The 16697-nt window shown below is 47.0% G+C and overlaps 1 protein-coding gene across 5 annotated transcripts in view; it reads right to left on the reverse strand.

The window, feature by feature from the left end:
* Window positions 1-16697, reverse strand: part of SGSM2 (small G protein signaling modulator 2) — a 102705-nt gene that overhangs the window by 54470 nt on the left and 31538 nt on the right. The gene's annotated exons all lie outside the window — the stretch shown is intronic.

Below are 16697 nucleotides of genomic sequence, written 5' to 3' on the forward strand. Positions count from 1 at the left end.
TTAATGTTTCATTTCTTGCTTTGCAGTTTATAGTTTACCTTGCTGCATACTTTTCACAATTCACGTTACAAATATATGTGGTGTGTGCAGCACCAGACTTCAACCTCTGTGCACGCTGGCCACTAGACACTCTTTGGGCTTTAATCTATTGCATCCTTAGCGCTAGGACACGATGTTCTTCCCCAGTATTTGGCTTGAGTGCTTTCTGACCTGGGAGTCTCATCTGCCAGCACTATCTCTTGTCCCATTTTGGATGGTCTCATCATAGGGTTTTCAAGATTCAGTGGGTTTTTTCGGTTGCCGCCTTCAGGCACTGTCTGTGAAAGACCCTCCACCAGTGTCCTCTGCTCTTCCAAAGCATCTCTGTCCCATCGGAGCAATCAATCCATTCTCTTCTGCTGATCTGGCTGTTCGCCCGTGAAGCAGGCAGACACCTCTCCGTCTGGTCTCTCCGCTGTAGCCATTCCCCCTTGGGTGACTCTGCTGGGAGTCCAGGTTCATAGCAGGGGTCCAGCCACCTGCAGGCCTGGCTCTTGGCTACTCTGGCCCACTCAACCCCCCCCCCATCCATTGCCACGTTCAGGGGGGCAGCCAAGAAGGGCTTGCAACGCTTAGCAGGGGGTATTTTGAGTAGGTCCCTCTGCGCACAACTGTGGGTGTGTGAGAGAAAGATTATCACCATCATTTTTAAATGGGAAAGAGAAAACATATTTTACAGCCCATTATCGCTCCTCTTTTCCATTATTATTGCTATTATCTTTCTAAATGGCAAAAAGCCCACGTCCTTCCAGGGAGATGGGTTACCCTAAGTGATGCTGCCGAAGGCCAGCTTTCTTGGGATTGGAGCCGTCTGGAGAAAGCGGTGATCAACAGCTGCTTTTTCTCCTTTTCCCTGAATGGGGTCAGGAGTGCGTGGCATTGGTGCAAAAAGGGGAGAAAGGCTCTCTGTGATTTGGGGGGGAGGAAAGGATTCGCCAGTCCAAGGAGGCCGTTTCCGCGTGAAACTCTCCGTTGGCCTTGGCCAACAAGGGTGCGGTGCGGATCTGTTCTGTGGAAACCCACGAGACAAGCATCTCGTAAACCTTCTCGTAAAGGGACAAACTGGCACATCTTTTTACAAAGGCATGCCCGTTCGCACCAGAGCATCCGCAAATATTGCTCCTTCCCGGGGGATCTAAAGCAGCAGTTCTTAAACCTTTCTTGTCCGGGGATCATTACATTCTGTTTTAGCCGCCTTTGAGGGTTCAGAGCTCCGACCCATTGTTCAAGTCAATGCTTAAATTACAGATGCTGAAGATCACGACCCTGAAAGCTTTCAGGCAAGTTTCCAAAAGGAAACGGCTCGCACGCGAAAACCAGACCTGCTTATAAATCGTAGGTGAATGGAACACAAGAATAGGAAACAAAGCAGGACCAAATGTTGTTGGAAAATTTGGCTTGGAAGTCGGATATCAAGCAGCTGAGTTCGGCAAAGCCAACAATCTGTTTATTGCAAATACATGCCAAACCCATGACTGTACATCACCAGAGGGTCAATGACTATAAGCAAGTCCATCCATCTTGTATTAGGTTTATAATCATCATCATCATCATGATGTTAAGTCCACTTTGACTTATAATGGCTCTTTTTCAGAGTTTTCGAGGTAGAGAATACTCAGAGGTGGCTCCCCATTCCCTTCCTCTGGGGTAGGCTACCCAGGCTGGCTCTTCTGAGATGCACCGGGGGGGGGGGAAGAAATCGAACTCAGAACCTCTGGCTCTGCAGGCAGAGAGAGACCTGACTCACTCAGCTCTCCAGCCAGTTTTCGTTACATTTTTAGTATACAATTTAAGTTTATAGCTGTAACTAAAAAGTTATTTTCCTTGAAAATAAGCTACCTTGGCATAACCTTGTCTACATAATTCCCACCCACCCCCCCAGTCACCGATTGTTAAAGGTGTTAACAATACCATGGTCATGCTAAGGAAATAAAGCCGAGCCGTACTTGTGCACCATCGGAAGGCAAGGGTGGGTGATCCCTTGGTGAGATCACTAAAAATCCCAAATGTGAGCCAGCTTTCAAATCCCACAGGGGTCTTCATCGGGCTGAACACCACAGAGCTGAGGAATCCACAGAAAACCCACGAAAAGTCCCAAAACTCACAGCCAGAGCGACGCGCCAGGTCCCTTGGTTAAAAATAAGTTGCAAAAGGTAGATTTCTGATCCCACCTCTGTCGATGGAGGGGCTGGAGGTTCACTCAGTGGTGTAGTGGAACCAGAGCTTGTAGATTCAAAATCTCAAGACTTTCTGGTTAACGAGGGTTGCAATATATATGTATGTATTACTTACATTATTTATAGCCTGCCTTTCTTCCTATAAGGGGATCTAAGGCACTCGCAAAAGATGAAATAAGAACTTTAAAAACACTTTATAAATACATATTGAAAAAACACAGTGACACATGCCGTATTTTCCATGTATAAGACTATACTTTTGTCTAAAATGTTTAGACTAAAAATTGAGGCTCGTCTTATACACAGAAGTAAGCTGAGGAGAGAACAAAAACAAGTGGAGGGGAAAGCAAGGATCAAAGCGATCTTGCAGCGCTTTGATCCCTTTCCCCATACACTTGCTAAGCCCCACTTATTTTTCTTAATTTTGGATTAGAAAAGTGGGGGCATTTCATACATGGGGGTGTCTTATACTTGGGGTAGAAGTTAAGGTAATAAAGGTGGATGCATTCACTTTTGGATGAGAAGAAGTTTGTTTTGTGCCTCAGATGTCCTCGTTTTCATAAACAATCACATGTCAATGGGGTTTTCCTGTTCTTTGGGGAAGAAATTTCAATTCAGTTGAAAACTGATAGCATAGGATCCCATTTTCCAGTCCAAAACAGGGAGGAAACTAATAAGAAGAGTAACGCCGAAGTCATGATGTAACCAAAACATTACAAGCCGGGTAGATTCATATGTCAAACGAGGCAATTACAGACGGAGATGAAATCACGGATGGCAACCCTAGAATATCAGCTCTCTGCTGCATCCAAAACATACTTTGAAACAAAAATACAGTATTCCTGAAATAACACAATTTGTGCCAGGAAACAACCAAGCCGCATATGTTCAAATTCTCTTTCTGTGGCACATAGCATCTGGACGTAGCATCCATGCCTGTCAGGCACCAGATTGAAGCTAGTCCCAGTGTAGGTGGGAGAAAAAAAGCACATGGCATTTTCACCTTCTTGGCTTCCCACACACGGATGGCTGTCAGGGCTGCTGAGCCCAACACATTAAAAAAAAGAGATAAAGAATTCCCAAAGAAAGAGAATAATAAAATATGATAGGCAGCTTTATCTAATAAGAGATTGGGTACTGCAATGCTTCTGATGTGACAGACCAGACATTTTTTTCCTCTCCAAGGATGAGTGTACTGTTTGGTCTTGTTGGAATAGATTGATTCTCCGTCGCCTTTGCCTCTCTGCTTTTTTCCTGCCCCATTAGCTTTTTTTAAAGATCATGCCAGACTTTTGGGGTGCCAGAAAGCAGGAATGGCCAATCTGAAATGGCGGAACCCAGACGAGGCGTTCCCTTTCGTGTTAAGCTATAGAACCATCGGCAAACAGACGAAAATGAAAGAGAAATGAACAAGGCGCTCACAGAAGAACCCAATGTGAAAGAAACATTAAAACGTACGGTGCGCAAACCTACAGCCACTTCTTCAACACTCCACAAAATCCACAGAACTACTTTGGAGCACTCTATAGCTAGAAAGCCATGGAAAGATTTGACACAAGTCAGAATCGATTTGACAACACATATTTGTTATTATGTGTAGCCAGTTAAGGACAGAGTGAGGAACTGGGTTCTGCTTAGCCATGGAAACTCACTGAGGGTTTTAAACTATTAAAACTATTCCTTAACTATACTACAGTGGTGCCCCGCTAGACGATTACCTTGCAAAACAGTTTATTTGCTAGACAATGAGTTTTTGTGATTGCTATAGTGCTTCGCAAAACGGTGTTTCCTATGAGTGATTTTCGCTGGACGATGTTTCAGTCCGTGCTACACAAGACTGTTTTTTTGGGGGGGGACTGTTTTTTGCAAGACGATGATTTTGACAGCTGGTCCGCGCCTTGCAAAACGGGTGCTTTCGGGACTGTTTTTCTCAAGACAGTGATTTTGACAGCTGATCCGCGCTTCGCAAAACAGTTTTCCTATGGGCGATTTTCGCAAAACGATGGCTATTTTTTCCCATTGGAACGCATTAAATGGATTTCAATGCATTCCAATGGGGAACCACATTTCCCAAGACGATGTTTTCGCAAAACAGCAATTTTTCACAGAACGAATTAACATTGTCTTGTGGGGCACCACTGTACTCACCTTGAAAGCCCTATTAGGGTTGTTACAAGCCAGTCTGAACTTGATGGCACAGAACAACATAACACTTATTACTATACAGCTCTCTCTTTATTTAAAAAGAGACCTCCCTGGCAGTGGGGTTCCACATCCAATCCTCACCAACCTCAGCTCTCCCAAGAGTATGGGCTATATTATGCTCTCCTTCAGTATCTTTTAACCTAACCAATGCCACAGGATCGTTCTGAGGCTTTCTAAAAAGAAGCAAGTGAAACACAGAATTGTAGAACCTTAGACTCATGGAGTAAGAAGGGGCCTCTAAGGCCATCAAGTCCAACCCCCTGGCTCAAGGCAGGGATCCAAATCCAAGCACATTTACCAAGTGGTTGTCTAAATTTCTCTTGAAGGTCTCCAGCCTCGGAGCACTCACCACCTCTCATGGTTTCAGCTGAATATCAGGAAAAACTTCTTAACTGTTAGAGCAGTACAACAATGGAATTGCTTCCATTGTTGTACTGCTCTAACAGTTAAGAAGTTTTTCCTGATAGTCAGCTAAAACCTGCCTTCCTGTCGCTTGAGTCCTTTACTACGTGTCGTGTACTCTGGGATGTCCAAGAACAGATCCTGCCCCTCTTTTGTATGACTAACTTTCAAGTTTTTGAAGAGTGCTATCCTATCACCCCTCGGACTTATTTTCTCCAGGCTAAACTTGCCCAGTTCTTTCAGTCTTTCCTCCTAGGGCTTGGTTTCCCCCAATCATCAGCCTTGTGTTGTCGCCCTCCTCTGAACTTGTTCCAATTTTTCGGCTTCCTACTTGAAGTGTGATGTCCAGAACTGAACCCAGGACTCGAGATGAGGCCTAATCAGGGCCGAATAAAGGGGGACTATGTAGGAGACTGGACTTCCGTTAACACATCCTAAAATAGCTCATATATGACCACAAGTTCCTGGAAAAAAATAAAAGCAACAAACCATCAGAGGAAGTAAGTGAATGAGTGTCAACAAAAAGCATTTCAGGGACATATGAAGAGCTATTAATTTTATTATTCCTCTGAAATGCCATACTGGGGTAATGCTTAAAAACTCCATCAAAGGGATTTATTAAAATAAATCAGCAAAATGTTGACATTCTAAAGCTTAAGCAAAAATAACATTTTCCATATCTTTTGCCTGCATTGCGGCTGTTTATATCTGTTTAAATTGCTTTAAATGACAACCATTTCCGTTGTGGCCGCTATAAGTCTTTATTTTATTTTATTTTATTTGAACCGCCAGCCATACTTTGCTTGAAAGATGTTGCACTAAACCCAGGAGAAAGACTCAAGACTCAAACCAAGCTATAAGACCGGATAAAAAGGTAGGAAAGAAAGAGGATGAATTCTACACAATTATTTGATTAAGCAGGATGCAAGACTGCAGAGATTGTATTAAAAGAAGGCACGCGATCGAATGACTGGCAGCAAAATGTAAGCTTTACTGCCTAAAAGCAAGAAACAAACTCTCGTGTACTTGATTCCCTACTGTGTACAAACTGGCTTTAAAAATCTGAGTAGGAAAAGAAGGGCAAAACGTATGTTTTTTCCCGTCTCATACGCACACTTTAGGGCAGCGGGTATTCAAGAAAGATAAGCTGAGACTTTGTAAATTTTAAGCTACTGAAATATTTCATTCTCCCGGAAATGCCTGCTGATCCCTTCTCTTTATGTGCAACACAAAATATCTTTTGGTGAAGATCTGAAATGAGAGGCTTTACTGTCACTCGCTAATTTTATGTTCAATTAAAAGTAACAATACAGTTTCCCTTTTTAAAAATACGGGAGCAGGAGAGCCCGTCACAGTATGACTTTTTAAGCACACATTACCGTTTACCGGCCACAGAGAGGAATACGAGATTGGGTGGCACCTTTCTTTCTTCTTTCCAGGCCCTGCAAAATGGCTGCCACAGTTCCTGCAGCAAAAATAAATAAAGAAGGCTCGTGAGTCACCACCCTGGTGCTTCCCTCGTTTCCCTAGTCTCCAAATCTCGTGAGGGGCTAGTCCCCCTCTATTCGGCACTGGTTAGGCCTCCTCTTGAGTCCTGGGTCCATGTCTGGACACCACACTTGAAGAAGGATGCTGACAAACTGGAGCGAGTTCAAAGGAGGGCAACAAAGATGATTAGGGGGCTGGAAACCAAATCCGAGGAGGAAAGACTGAAAGAACTGGGCATGTTTAAGCCTTGAGAAGAGAAGAGTGGAAATGGGTGGAAATAAGATATCACTTTTCAAAGACTTGAAAGGCTGCCCTGCTACAGAAGAGGGGCAGGATCTGTCCTCCATCATCCCAGAGTGAAGGGCACATCATCATGGGCTCAACGGATAGGAAGCCAGATTTAGGTTGAATGTCAGAAAAAACTTATTAACCGCTCGAGTGGTACAACGGTGGAACTAATTGCCTCAGGAAATAGTGAGCACGTCAGCACTGCAGGCATTCAAGAGAAAGTTGGAGAACTATCTGTGACATCTGATTTGATTTGTGTTCCTACACAGAGCAGGGCATTAGAGCGGATGGCCTTCGAGCCCCTTCCAGCTCAAGTCCTGTATGATTCCGTGATTCCAGGTTTCCGGTTCCCCGGCTGTGTGGATTAGCAGCTTCGACAGAGCCACAGGACCTGAGCATCCCACGTTGCGACCGAAAGCAAGGTGCCCAAAGGTGGAGGACGGCTAAGACAAGAAAAAACAGGGCCTCGGTGGTGGCGGGCCGAGGTAAAAAATGTGAGAGAGCTACTTTTTCCACAAAGCTTCTTTAAAAAAGAGTCGGCAGCAAAACAGCCTTCCTGAGCCATGGTGTGACGGCTGTTTTGCTGTTATTATCGCTTCAGTCTTTTAAAAGGGCCCATCAAACATTAATGAAACAGATACAGCAAAAGTCAGAGGAAACAAAGCTTTTAATCGTTCGCAAGTCAGCATGTCAACCGTCGCTTAGTGGGGGGATTCAGGGGCCGATGTCTTCCCAGAGACTCACTCTCTAAAGCCACAGCTACAGAGACCCCCCCCCCCGCCCTCTAATTGAACCGATCGGTTCTTCTGAGTGAACTTAATTAAGCTGATGGCCAGCATCCAGTGGGCGGACGTGAAACGGAGCAAGCCACAGTGGCCCAGCCACTCTACCTTAGCAAGGTGCAGGTTGCGTTCCCGGCCAGAGGCTCTCTTGCATGATCCGACACGCCACCAGCACCCTATGAGTGACGCCTTTCATGACATTTAAAGGAGGCAAATGCAAACCAGCTGTGTGGGATTCTGGCCGGTCCACGGTCTGTGGGGGGCTAGTTCTGGAGCGCGACGTGGTGAAATCCACCGTGAAGCCCCTCACAAAACACTGGCAACTCCCTGGGTTGCTCCTTGTGCGTCTCACCTAACCCCCACGGGGTTGTCATCAGGAGAAAAATGGTCAGAAGTAGAGCTGAAGGCGTTATTTTCACTGGAGAAAAGACAGGATTGTACTGTATATATAACAATAATGAAAGCAGATACGCAACCTCTTCAATTTTTTGGAACCTAAAAGTGACTCTTTAGCCACCTCTAGTTATTCTTCCCTCTAGGAGGGGCTGTTTTGGCCTACAAGAGATTCAGTGGGGACTTGAAAAGGATCCATGGACCCTAAAATCTCGCTTGCTGGTCGGTCAAACTGCCGGTCCCAGCTGGAGTAAAAAAAATCAGTGCCATAAATCAGTGCCACCACATCCCTACGAATGAATGAGAGACCTCCAAAAGGGTCTGTCGTAAAGAGTTCTGCTCAGGTCTTGCAGAATCAAGGCTGTGGCTTCCCTAATGGAGTCTATCCATTCCACATGAGGTCCTCCTCTTTTCCTGCTGCTCTCAACTTTTCCCAGCATTATTGTCTCGCCTCCTCGTGATACGCCCAGAGTAAGACAGCCTCGGCCAAGTTCCCTTTGCTTTGAGAAGGGTTCCCGGCTTGGTTTGGGCTAGCAGTAATCACTTCTTTGCCTTCTGGACGGCTCAGGGCGTCTGCCACAGCCACCTCTGAGACTTTTTTTAAAAAAAATCATCTTTTCTCTTTTTGCTTTATTCCTCATTCAACTTTCCCAGCCGGACGCAGCCTTCGGAAACCTGACAACTCGGAGGTTCTTGGCCTCGGTCTCCGGCAACACAACCACAATCTTCAGGATCCTTTCTGATTCCTTCACGGCTGCTCTTCCACATCTGAGACGCCTGTTGATATCTCGGCTCCAGTTTGGTGGAGGCTCAAAGAACCTCTTAATGAGGGTGAAAGAGGAGAGTGCAAAAAACGGTCTGAAGGTTAACATAAAAACAAAAAAACAAAACCCAAGATCATGGCCACTGGTCCCATCACCTCCTGGAACACAGAAGGGGAAGATATGGAGGCAGTGACAGATTTTACTTTCCTGGGCTCCGTGATCGCTACTGATGGCGACAGCAGCCACAAAATTCAAAGACGCCTGCTTCTTGGGAGAAAAGCAATGACAAACATCAACAGCATCTTAAAAAGCAGAGACATCACCTTGCCAACAAAGGTCTGCATAGTCAAAGCTATGGTTTTTCCAATAGCGATGTATGGAAGTGAGAGCTGGACCATCAAGAAGGCTGACCGCCGAAGAATTGATGCTTTTGAATTGTGGTGCTGGATGAGGCTCTTGAGAGTCCCCTGGACTGCAAGGAGAACAACCCTGTCCATTCTGAAGGAAATCAACCCGGAGTGCTCACTGGAAGGACAGATCCTGAAGCTGAGGCTCCAATACTTTGGCCATCTCATGAGAAGAGAAGACACCCTGGAAAAGATGCTGATGTTAGGAAAGTGTGAGGGCAGGAGGAGAAGGGGATGGCAGAGGATGAGATGGATGGACAGGGTCACTGAAGCCACCAACATGAATTTGACCCAACTTCGGGAGGCCGTGTAAGACAGGAGGGCCTGACGTGCTCTGGTCCATGGGGTCAAGAACAACTAAACAACAAAACAAATAAGCGATGCAGCAAAAGCTCTCCTGAACATAACAGACAGAAGGAGCAAAGGTGAACTGTTTTCCTTGGGCTTTTGACCGGCCACTCACTCACCTCAAGGCACGGCCACCCACGCAAGTGATTTGGAAGAGAGAGCAATCCATTAAATCAAAACGGAAGCTAGCTGAGGGCATGTTTTGTAGCTTTCTCTTGGTTCACCTTTGAGAAAGGCCCCCACTTCTCTGGACCCCCCCCTCCAAAAAATACTTTTCTGCCCCATTGATTTGGTGCAGAAACAGTTATTTCCCCAGTGGTGCAAACAGAAATGCCGTCATTTGACGGGTTTTATAATCCAGCAAGCATGTTCCACACCAGGCAAATGGCTTTCATTTGCTCCCAGTTTAAATCCAAAGGCAATTTTATGAAGTCGTTGAAAAGAGAAGGGGAAAAAAACCCCAAATAATCAAGAACGCAGAGGCTATAGAAATTAAGCCATTTTATGCTCACTACAGTGTCATGAGGAGGGTCAAACAGAGAGTGGCTGGCCCACAGCTTTTCAAAAAATATATTTTTTGAATGATCTCTCCAAAAATATGGGAAATTCTTTGAACTGCGGACTTGAACATGAACTTTTTCACACTCTGGGCTGGTCCACAGTGAGTTTCCAGAGTGTTATTCTGTTGCAAAGTTTTGAAATTTTGATTAAATTCATCTAGCTATGCACAAGATGTACACACAGCAGAATAGCTTCAAGTTCACCCAGATGAGTCCACTCCTTTCTCATTAACTGGCACTTAACAGTCTCTATAATTCACTCTGAGATGTTTGTAAGAGAAAGAATAGAACATTTCACTATTTACAATCGAACAGCAGACTGGAAAACATGACTGCCTTGAACAGACTGCAAAAGACCGGAGAGAGGGAAAGAGAACCAAGCAGAGAGGCGGGGCTCTCTGACATCAGAAGCAGGAGGGCAACTATTGGTTAGTGCTGGATGGATTGACAGTCACCCTGACCCAGAGCAGTTCTTCTGCCACACTTTCTCTGAGCAGCGTGCTAGGTTGTTACAAAAGATCTGGAAGGCATGAAGGCCAGGAAAGATGCTCTAACCACTAGGTATTGGCTAGTAAGGCACCCTGGGTTTGCCTCGCTGGCGGGTAAGACACACTGCACAAAATTTAAATGATCTTTAAAGACCTGGAATGATGGGGGGTGCATTTTGAGCAGCTGTTTGAAGTGGGAAACTGATTCTGGATCTTCAGCTATCCGCAGGAAGGGGAGAGGGAGGAGAGAGGTGGCGGGAGGCGCTCCACGGGCCCCCTTTTGATAGGACTGTCCTGGCGCCCCAACCTCAAAGAACCCACCTAAAACTACAAAAAACAAATAGCCGGGGGGGGGGGGAGAATTAGCCAGGCAGCCGCGAGAGAGGATCAGCACAACACCTAGGCGGGCAGAAGTAATAATGAAACTGTACATCAACCGACGGGCCACCATTGTCAGCAGGGAAAATGGGTGCAATGCATTTCAAAAACAAGAAAAAGGCCAAGTAATATCAAAAGCCAGTCTCGGCTTGGGGACTTTCTTGCAGAATCTTGCTCCGGGTGATGATTATGGAGCACAGATGTTGCTCTCTGCATTTTGCTTCCATTATTCAACTTTGGGCCGGGCTAGATCGGCAGGTCCAGCCCATGTTTCTGGAGGAGAACCAGAGACGTTTCGCGGCCTTCGCCTCTTTGGGGATCTGCCTCCGACACGGAGCTATTTCCTCTTCCCAAAAGGAACTTCCACTGTTTAATACAGGAGGACCCCAGTATCAGCAGGGCGGATGCTGAGAAACGTGGATGATAACAAATGCTATTTTTAATAATAATGATAATAACGATAACGATAACGATAATGACGATGACGACGACGACGACGACGACGACGACGACAACAACAACAACAACAACAACAACAACAACATATTACGGTCAATTACCAGGAAGATAAGAATACATAATTTAGATAATGGCATTTGGTCAAGACCTGTTACCATCAGTCTGGCTCTTTTACGCCATTAAAGTTAAAAGGAATTTCTAAGTTAGCCAGCAGCATTGAAGGACGTAGGGAGCAAAGAGGCCCGGGGTGGGGTGGGGTGGGGGATGATGATGCCCAGAAAGTCCTGGGGCTTTGACCTCGAGACCCCTGATGTAACTTCATCTCCGGCCACACATGGGCATAAAATTACTTTCCTTTCTATTAAAAACAATCATTTAGGGCCTACAGAATAGAGGGGAGGCAGGTTTGGGGCAGCCTGACCCTGGAAGCGTGGGGAGGGGGACCCCCAATTCCCCATTTGGGGGGAGCTGATCTGTTGTGGGATCTCTATATTTGGGGAGCTGGGAGGCACTTCGGAGGCTCTTGATTCAGATGTAAAATATTGACACCGGCCCTCTCTTCTCCCAAAAACTGCAAACACACACACACACACGCACGCACGCACGCACGCACGCACGCACGCACGCACGCACGCACGCACGCACGCACGCACGCACACACACACACACATCTCTCTCCAGAAAGCAGTCCTTCCTATTAAATGCTTGTCCTTCTCTAGCTGCCATTCCTGTATCATCTGGATGATGCCCTACAAAAAGGAAACCAGCACTGATGATTTCATTTCAATGCTAGAGGCAGAGGGGGGGGGGAGCGGAGGACCACCAGGCCTCCCTCCTGCCCCATGCCACCCCGGGAGGGCACAAGAGCCCCCCTCAAGTAGCCTCGAGCCTCGCCCATCCTCTTCCACCTGAACTCCACCATTGCAGCTGCAGACACATCCGCCGTCCTTCACCCCCTCTCCCACCACCCTCAGCCTGCCAGCTTCAGAAACCAGCACTCGGGAATTCTTAATTGCATTTCTAGGACAGAAACAGAGAGATCTAATTATCTTCCTGGGGCAATCTTCTCTCTTTCTTCCCTTCTGCAGACGGCAGCCTCCGCTGATGTTGCATTCGGCAGAGATGACAGCATTAAATCTGCCCCAGTAACGCACAGACACAAACGCACACAGTGGCTTCAAGACAGCAATATGGATAATAATCAAATGGAATTGGGAGAGAGACCTCATTGGGGCTGCTAATCATTAGCAATGGCCAGATAAACAGTTATTCCTACATTCACCCCACTCTTGCCTCTGAATCAATAATTACTGTGCAGAAATTTGACCGAATTTCTTACGGGCAGTGTTACTTGCAAGGGCATTCCTTTTTTTCTTTTAACAAAGGCAAATGTCACACACCAGTAACTTAGGGAGGGTGTGCCTTCTTCCTTTTGAGGCTTAACTACAACGTTCAGTTACTTTTTTTTTTTTTAGTTACATCGGTAATGAAAAACATTTCACTACTTCCGGTTGTGAACAGATCAACAGCAAGGCAACGAACTCTGCTTCCGACAGACTAAAGAGAAGGAAAGGGAGCACTCGGCAGAGAGGCGGGGCTCTCTCTGAATTCAGAGGCAGGGGAGGAATGATTGGTTAGCACTGGATAGATTGACAGTCGCTCCAGCCCAGAAAAGTCCCTCCCAGTCACTCGGACCACAAACAGCATGCGAGGTTGCAAAGAAAACTTCAACAGCCTTCTCCTGTGCCACGGACATCAACACTGCCTGTCTAAACGGAGTTAATTAAACCGAAAGTGGGCACTTACGATCTCCTCTCTTGTTTCTCCTGCTTGCACAGAAATTGTGGGCAGAAAAGGCAATGGAGGGCTTGGGGGCACCTCAAGGATTAACCAGTTTCACTGGGCATAAGCTTTCTGTGGACTGCAGTCTACGAGAAGCGCACATCAGAGATGCCACAAGAACAATGGGGGGTTGGCGGGTTTGGTGGCGCCATCAGTGGGAGGCGAGGAAGAAAAATGCGCTCTGGGTTTTAGCCCAAACTTGGCCGTTGCTCACAAAGGTGCCAAGCTACAACCCCCCCCCCCAAAAAAACAGCCCAGTGCCTCAGAGGACGTTTCTTTAAAGTTCGGACGAAAACCTGGATCGGATTCATCGCCACCGCCGGAGCCGTCAGCCCCGGCTGCGTAAGCTGCCCTCCAGATTCCACGAGAACAGCATGCCACGGATCATCGCTACCCCCCGGAAAGATTCTGCAACCGGCGGCAGTTGGTCAGCGGGTGCGATCCAAAGCCAGTGTGCAGATTTTTTTTAACCCGCTGAAACAAAAAGAAACAGCAGGATTAAGCAGGCCTCATCTCCTCCCCGGGGCCTTGTTGAAATGCAACCATTGTTCAATTTTTAATTGGCAAAGAGGGCTTCCATCCCCCCCCACGAGCTCGTTTAATCCCACAGAGGAGGCGGGGCAAAGCGTAAATGGCACTAATTCTCTCATCAGTGGGCACACCACAATCCTGTCATTAGCCCGCCCGGAAAAAAAACAGGCCGCACTGATCCGCCGAGAATAATTAACCAATAAGCAGCTCTTTGGTCCAAGAACACAACAACACAACACCATTCCCCACACGTCCTCAGGGGCAGCCGTGGCTGCTATGGAAACTGACACACACGGGGACACACACACACACACACGGACACACACACAACAGGGAAGGAAAGCTGAAATGGCTCCTCAGGTGCTCCCGGACTCTGCGAAGCGCGCCAAACGCTGGGTGCAAACTAGAATATTGCAGCCAAGAAATGCCTTCCCGTTTTCAATTGAGTCCCTCTTTTAATTAACTGGACGGCATGCTAACGAGCTGAAGGGGTCAGCTCCAGAGGGCCATGGTTTCCTCTCAAACAAAGCGGTTTCGTCCTTGAGCCTCGGTGGACTTCTGGCTGTGAAACCGAGGCCGGAGCTGCTTGGCAAGAACTCGACGCAATTCGTTCGCCATTAAGGTTGTGGGCCAGATTCAGACAGAATCCCATTTCCGGATGGAATCGCCCTGATTCTCTCCGATGTACACCAAAGTCCAGTTTGTTCCGGGGGCCAGATTTTGTTCCGGTTCAGATCTGGATCGCCACTGAAGCGCCAAGCTCTTTGGCCATCCACGGGCTGGAGAGCTCAGTGCTTGGAGCATCCAGCTGTGGAGCTGCGGGTTACGAGTTCGATTCCCCACAGTGCACTCTGCGAAGACAGCCAACCGGTGGAGCCGGGCAAGCGGCACACCCCCACCGCCGAGCGACCCTAGCGCGTCCTGGAAAGGGTTGCCATAAACTGGACTTCATTGGAGGGCAGATGATGAATCCGTGTCGTGCAGCGTTCCCTGAAATTAGCTGTCTGAATTTGAGAAGGCTCGTCATATCTCCGTCTGACAGATACGCCGGTTCAAGAACAGGCTTACGGCTTTCTAAGGCAGCTCTGTTCACCAGCTTTATAACTTCATCAACCCGTTGTGATCCGGGGAGCATATTTCTCCAGAGGCAGCCCGGCTCCGTTGCCAAAGCCATTCATCAGCCTTGAGATCGAATTGAGGGACTTCGGCCCGGCCAGGCTGATAATTAATTCCTTTATGCTACGTTACAAGCTGCCGAGTTGGAACTGAGTTAAAGCCACCCTCACGGGTTTTCAAAGGAAATGAGATATTTAAAGAGTGCTTTTAGCCGTTCCACACACCCCCAGTGTAGCTAAGGGAGGAGATTCGAACTCAGGCCTCCCAAATCCTAGCCAGTCACTCAATCCACTGCACCAAGTGTTCCTAAACTACAACTCCCAGAAGCCTTAACCCCTACCTGTGTTGGCCAGGATTTCTGGGAGTTGTAGTATAAGAACACCAGGTTATCCAAGGTTGGGAGCCACACTGGGGTATTCAGCTCCCTTCCATAATGAAGATGTAACTGCATTACATTACGTTTGTAACATAGTAGTTACAAAGGGTCATCCTTACCCCATGGCAGAGGAAGAATATTTCAAGTTTCAGGAATATCCAAGTCAAAGTGCCAGCAAGATAGAAGGAAAGGAATGGTTTTGCATTGCGGGCTACTGCTCTGCAGCATCCATGTGGGTTTTCAAAAAGTAACTGAAAGTAACTATCTTAGTTACAAACGAGAAACAGGGAAGTGAAGGATTTAATCCTATTTTACTCTTTGTAAATCTGCGCTATATTCTTTTTTTTTTTAACTTTTTTATCTGTTTTGTAAGTTGCCGAATTTAATTCTGGGAGAAAGGTGGCACAGTGGTAAAGGTCTCTGGCTGTGGAGCCAGAGGTTGTGAGTTCAAATCCCCCATTGGGCCTCCTTGACAGGGGCTGGACTGGATGATCTCACAGGGTCCCCTTCCAGCAATGCAGTGCTAAGATTATTGGACAAGAACTTCAGATGCCTCCAGTCAAAAAAAGGGCACTTTCTCTGAGCCTCCCAATCTGTTCCTCCTTTCCTGCTTGATCTTGTGAATTCCCAAACACTGAAACACACACACCCTCTCTCTCACACACACACACATATACATTGTACAATTCACCCCCAAAATGTGAGCATCATCCTCTTTCGCATAGCAACACTAATGGGACGCTCATGGCGCTTTTCCTTGGGCGAGATGTTTAAATCGCGGAAGCTGGTTTGGAGCAGGTAAGCCTTCCCAGGGACCCGTGTGGGAGTTTTTTTTTCTCCATTTACTCACGATGGCTTCGTCAATGAAAAATATAATCAAGTTTAATTGCTGGTAATAGGCTTTCGTGCTCGGGCAGAAAACTGGCTTTTCACCCCCGCCTTTTCCACAATTAGACTGATCTCTGCTCTTGAAAGTGACAGGTTCAGAGACTTAAAATGTCAGAAGCAGAGAGCAATTAATGGAGAGTTTCAAAGGCCACAAATTTCTTACAAACCACACCAACCTGACAAAACAGGAACAGTTTTTTTAAAAAGGGGGGGAAAAAGAAACAGACCCCAACCAAAAAATCCAGTTTTTTAGAAGCGGAGGCTTGGCAAAGTTACATTTTTCGGACGAGGGATTCCTGGGGGACTGTGGATTGGCAAGTTGGCCTTCCTCATCATCCATCAAAGACGAGAACCTCTTGAGAGGCCCATCCTGCCACAAGATGGTTTTCCGTCTCTGAGGTGGGTGGGTGGGGCTCTTGGCCCTGAAACCGGGGGAGAAACGTTGCCAGAATTCGCTTCAGGCGAACACCCGAATTCTAAATTCGAGGCCCTTAGACATCATCGTTGGCACGCGAGGCCTCACTGTGAGAACGGCCCAAGGGCTCTGAAGGAAACTTTGGTAAATGAAATGTATTTATCTTTTTCTCAGACAAGAAGCTGTGTTACCCCAGACGGAGCATCCATCTGGGACTCCCCCACAGCAATGAGCAACCTCCAGGAGTACGGGAGCAGATTTTTCTGAGCCACAACCGATCCCGCCAGTGGAAAACACCTCACAACCTTAAAAACAGGAGGTACTGCAGGACCCCCCTCCTTCTGTCCGTCC

The sequence above is a fragment of the Pogona vitticeps genome, chromosome 7, assembly GCF_051106095.1.
Source record: "Pogona vitticeps strain Pit_001003342236 chromosome 7, PviZW2.1, whole genome shotgun sequence".
Taxonomy (NCBI): domain Eukaryota; kingdom Metazoa; phylum Chordata; class Lepidosauria; order Squamata; family Agamidae; genus Pogona; species Pogona vitticeps.